General features: G+C 42.9%; 1 pseudogene; it reads left to right on the top strand.

Moving 5' to 3' along the window:
* Positions 1–3,206: 3,206 nt before the first annotated feature.
* LOC101596960 lies at positions 3,207–4,750 on the top strand (annotated as a pseudogene).
* The last annotated feature ends 978 nt before the right edge of the window (positions 4,751–5,728 follow it).

The following is a 5,728-nucleotide window of genomic DNA, read 5'->3' as shown; positions in this document are numbered from 1 at the left end:
CTGAATCCTTAGGCTTCAAATGCAAGCACATTAACTAAGCTAAACCATTTCTCCAGCCCCAGTTTATTCTCTATAGATTGTGATTTGTGAATCCTACTTAAAAATGCCCTTTACCTCAAGGAGGCAATGTGTCTTTCCTATGCCTATAGTGTTATGGTACACGTAATCAAGTTTTATTTTATTTTATTTTTTTTTAGGTTTATCATACATTTCAATTTACCTTTTTAAAAATTTGTTGATTTAAGAAAGAGAAAGACAGAGAGAGAGAGAGAGAGAGAGAGAGAGAGAGAGAGAGAGAGAGAGAGAATGAGAGAGGGAGGGAGGGAGGGAGAGAATGGGTGTGCCAAAGCCTCCAGCCACTGCAAACGAACACCAGATGCATGCACCACCTTGTGCATGTGGTTTATGTGGGTCCTGCAGAATTGAATGGTGGTCTCTTGGCTTTGCAGGCAGGCGACTTAACCACTAAGCAATCTCTCCAGCCCCCAATTTACCTTTTGTATGTAGTTAGATGGACGATTGAGCTTCAAGACTTTTCCTGCAGTCATTACATTGCTCCAGCACCAGACGCTGAAAAGTAGGGGTGAGAGGAAACCAAGGCCTTTCAAAGGATAGAGACAAGAAGATAGGGGCAAGGAAAGAGTCCTATCTGTTGCATCTTACTGGCATGGAGGAAAATGCAAAAGTAAATGGTGTGTGTTACTGGAATTGGATACCATTCGTTATCTGATTTCAAGTAAGTTGTAATGGAATGTGTTAAAGAAACCCAGCAAGCAGCAGTACACAGTGCATAGTGAAAGACAAAATAAAAGATGACCGACCTCATGTATCATTTATTGATTTTTTCAAGATAGAGTCTCACTCTAGCCCAGGCTTGCTTGGAACTCACACTGTAGACAGTGCTTCTCTTACCTCTGCCTCCCCAGTGCTGAGATTAAAGGTGTGCACCACCAAGCCTGGCTTTAAATTATATTTAAACCAGCTGCTATTTTTCATTAGTATGTAGAGACAAGTAAGATAAAATGTGTTTAAAGTGATAAATATTGAAATTAAGATAATGGATTTAATGTTAAGCAAAATGCAAATTAAAATGCAAGAGGAAATTAAAGGCAAAAGCACCATAGGGCACAAATGAGACTATTATATACATTTTAAAGGCAAAACTGTGTCAGGCAAAGGGTTGTTTTTAATATATTATTTATTTATTAACATTTTATTTATTTATTTATTTATTTGAAAGACAGAGAGAGAGAGATAGAAGCAGAGAGAGAGAGAACAGGAATGCCAGGGCCTCTAGCCACTGCAAATGAACTCCAGACTCATGTGCCACCTAGTGCATATGGCTTTATGTGGGTACTGGGGAATTGAACCTGGGTCCTTTGGCTTTGCAGGCACGTGCCTTAATTGCTAAGCCATCTCTCTAGCCCTCCTATTTGTTTATTGAAGGAGAGAGAGATAGAGAGGAGAGAGGAGAGAGGAGAGAGGAGAGAGGAGAGAGGAGAGAGGAGAGAGGAGAGAGAGAGAGAGAGAGAGAGAGAGAGAGAGAGAGAGAGAAGGATAGAGAGTGTGGTCGCTCCAGTGTCTTGTGCCACTGCAAATGAACTCCAGACTCATGCACCACTCTGTGCATCTGGCTTTATATGAGAATTAGGAAACTCAACCCTGGCAATCAGGCTTTGCAAGAAAGCACCTTTAACTGATGAGCCCGCCCACAGGGTATTTATTTATTTATTTATGTTTTGTTTTGTTTGTTTTTTTGAGGTCGGGTCTCACTCTGTCCCAGGCTGACCTGGAATTCACTATCTAGTCTCAGGATGGCCTGAAACTCATGGTGATCCTCCTACCTCTGCCTCCTGAGTGCTGGGATTAAAGGCATGTGCCACCATGCTCAGCTCAGAGGGTGTTTTTTAAAGTTTTTTATTTATTTATTTATTTATTTATCTATTTATTTTTTTAGGTAGGGTCTCACTCTAGCCCAGGCTGACTTGGAATTCACTATGCAGTCTCAGGGTGGCCTCGAACTCACGGCGATCCTCCTACGTCTGCCTCCCAAGTGCTGGGATTAAAGGCGTGCGCCACCACGCCTGGCTTCAAAGTCTTTTTTTAAAAAAAGTTATTTTTATATATTAGAGAGAGAGAGAGAATGGGCATGCCAGGGCCTTCAGCCATAGCAAACGAACTCCAGATGCATGTGCCTACCTGTGCGCATGTGTGACATTGTGCAATTGCGTCACTGTGTGTCTGGCTTACATGAGACCTGGAGATTAGAGTATACGTTTTTAGGCTTCACAGGCAAGCACCTTAACCGCTAAGCTATCGCTCCTGCCTAGATTTTGCTTTTTTCTTTTTTGAGCAAGCAGCATAGTAGTGAAATACACAAGGTAGAAGTGGGCACTAATCTGTTTGTAAAAAGACAAATTGGGGGTGAGAGAAAATACTGGCCTTTCAATGGATATGGAGAAAAATATAAGGAGAAGTAAAGTGTCCTACATGTCTCATATTACTAGCATGGGGGAAAATGGGTTCCAGGAAGGCTCCTTAGAGAAGGCCATGTTAACTGGCAAGCATTTTTCCTGCCCTCTCTCACTTTTGCCTGGAATGTTGTATGTGATGATTAAATTGCAGCAGCCCTCTCATGGCTAAAAAATTGCTTTGAAGATAGGAAGAAGAATTCCAAGTTGCAAAGTAAGAAGCTAAAAGGACCCAAAGCATGAGTAAAGTTATACGGCCATTATACCAGTTCCAGGCCATCAAGTGTCAGATTAGCATGTACTTTGTATCAGCAAATAAACCTCCATGACATTGAAACTCTTGTGTCCCTTTTCTTTCTAGCAGCTGGACACAATTTGTGTCAGAAACAGAGGACCTGAATAACATAATCAGTAAACTTGGATTAATAGCTCTGTGTGAATTGGCAAGTATATCATTTTGCTAAGAGAAAGAAGTAATAGGATATTTTAAATATCAATAATGAGTTGGTGCAAAATTAAAGTTGAAGCAGAGTTTAAAATTTTAATATTAGTTCTTTATATATTATACTGTTCTAATTTAAGTAAAATCATAAATAAAAGAAAGGTGATCCTTATCTACTCAGACACCGAAAGCATCTTTAGAAATAACCTTTGAGACTCTGGCCACAGCTTGTGGCTGGGAAGTGATAGGCAGTGGCCCAGGGGAAGTGAAGCTACAGTAGTGGTGGCAGGAAGATGTTGGGCGAGGATGAGAAACAGGAGCAAACTATCGCTGAGGACCTGGTCGTGACCAAGTATAAGACGGGAGGCGACATCTCCAAGCAGGTACTTCGACTTTGGTGGAAGCATCCAGCTCAGGTGTGTCAGTATTGAGTCTGTGTGAGAAAGGGGATGATATGATTATGGAAGAAACAGGGAAAATCTTCAAGAAAGAAAAAGAAATGAAGAAAGGTATTGCCTTTCCTACCAGCATTTTGGTGAATAACTGTGTATGTCACTTCTCCCCTTTGCAGAGTGACCAGGACTATATCCTCAAGGAAGGTGACTTGGTAAAAATTGATCTTGGGGCCCATGTGGATGGCTTCATTGCTAAAGTGGCTCACACTTTTGTGGTTGGTATAGCTCAGGGTACCCAAGTAACAGGTCGAAAAGCAGATGTCATTAAGGCAGCTCACCTTTGTGCTGAAGCTGCCTTACGTCTGGTCAAGCCCAGAAACCAGAATACACAAGTGACAGAAGCCTGGAACAAAGTTGCCCATTCATTTAACTGCACGCTAATAGAAGGTATGCTGTCACACCAATTGAAACAGCAAGTCATCGATGGAGGGAAAACCATTATCCAGAATCCCACAGACCAACAGAAAAAGGACCATGAAAAGGCTGAGTTTGGGTTGGAGAGATGGCTTAGCGGTTAAGCGCTTGCCTGTGAAGCCTAAGGACCCCGGTTCGAGGCTCGGTTCCCCAGGCCCCACGTTAGCCAGATGCACAAGGGGGCGCACATGTCTGGAGTTCGTTTGCAGAGGCTGGAAGCCCTGGCGCGCCCATTCTCTCTCTCTCCCTCTATCTGTCTTTCTCTCTGTGTCTGTCGCTCTCAAATAAATAAATAAATTAATTAATTTAAAAAAATTTCCCATGAACATATCAAACTGCAAAAATGTTAAAAAAAAAAAGGCTGAGTTTGAGGTACATTAAGTATATGCTGTGGATGTCCTTGTCAGCTCAGGAGAAGGCAAGGCCAAAGATGCAGGACAGAGAACCACCATTTACAAACGAGACCCCCCTAAACAATATGGCCTGAAAATGAAAACTTCACGTGCCTTTCTCAGTGAGGTGGAAAGGCGTTTTGATGCCATGCCATCTACTTTAAGAGCATGTGAAGACGAGAAGAAGGGTAGGAGGGGGTGTAGTGGAGTGTGCCAAACATGAGTTGCTACAACCATTTAATGTTCTCTATGAGAAGGAGGGTGAATTTGTGGCCCAGTTTAAATTTACAGTTCTACTCATGCCCAATGGCCCCATGTGGATAACTAGTGGTCCTTTTGAGCCTGACCTCTACAATTCTGAGATGGAGGGCCAGGATGCAGAACTAAAGGCGCTTCTCCAGAGTTCTGCAAGTCGGAAAACCCAGAAAAAGAAGAAAAAGAAGGCCTCCAAGACTGCAGAGAATGCCACCAGTGGGGAGACATCAGAAGAGAATGAAGCTGGGGACTGAGGTGGGTCCCGTATCCCCAGCTTGCCATTCCTGCCCCATGCCCTTCCCACCACACCCCGGCTCTGTGAAGTGCAGTTCGTCTCCACCCAAGACCGCCAGCAGAGCGGGGTATCCCTGGCCTCGTCCCAGTCTCCCAAGCCAGCCTCTTCCAACAGAAACCAGCTCCAGCTGACTCTGGTCTTGGGAGTAGACTAGTTTAGAAACAAAGAGAATGAATAATAAAATCAGGAGTCAAAATCCATCGTCTTCAAGCCCCACTTTCTAGCCTTTTCTACTACTCTGCTTGGTCAAAGTTTGTGGCCCTACAACAGAACAGGGAGGAGGCTAAAGCAGCCACCGCTACTAAAAACCTCAGTGGAAATTTTTATACCGGCCTGATGTCAGCATTTTCTCATCCTGCTGGGGGCTTTCTTTTTCTGTTCCCCATATTGTTCCCAAGTATTTAATCTGCCCTCAAAATTAAGAACTGTTCTTCAGATTATTTTTATTCACTTGTGGCAGATTCCTTGTGTGATCTAGCTAGGCCCTGTTTCTAGGATCTGAAGTTTCCCACTTACGAAAATAATTCTTCTCGTCTATCAAATGGATCCTCATTTGTAACCCTTTTAGTAAGTTTTGTTCTGCAGAATCCTTCCCCATTTTCACGAACTTGTGATGACGGGATCCATCTTAACTCGTTTTCTTTGGAGTCACTGGGGCTTTCCTTCACTCCATCTTCCAAGAACCAAAACTGGATATTCCACTGTGGTTTTGTTCCCTGTGTGAAAGATTTTGACTTCCCTCCCTTGAAGGAAAACCAGGAACCAGAGAAGTAGACTTTACTAAAGAGACAACTGGCTTTCTGATGCTGTGGACTTGGATGAATTGCTGGGGGGGGGGGAGGGTGTTATGGAGAATGGTGACAAATTTCAGTACCTCTGGTATGCTGTCCCAGGGAACCAGGGCTCCCACTAACTTATGAGATTTTGAAAATGACATGGCATTAAAATAAATTTGGATTTGCTCATAAAAAAGAAATAATCTTTGAATCAAAGAAAAAATATTG

This window comes from Jaculus jaculus, chromosome X (assembly GCF_020740685.1).
Source record: "Jaculus jaculus isolate mJacJac1 chromosome X, mJacJac1.mat.Y.cur, whole genome shotgun sequence".
In the NCBI taxonomy this organism is placed as follows: Eukaryota; Metazoa; Chordata; class Mammalia; order Rodentia; family Dipodidae; genus Jaculus; species Jaculus jaculus.
The sequence above is the reverse complement of the archived record's forward strand: the minus strand, read 5'-3'. Positions and strand labels throughout refer to the sequence as shown.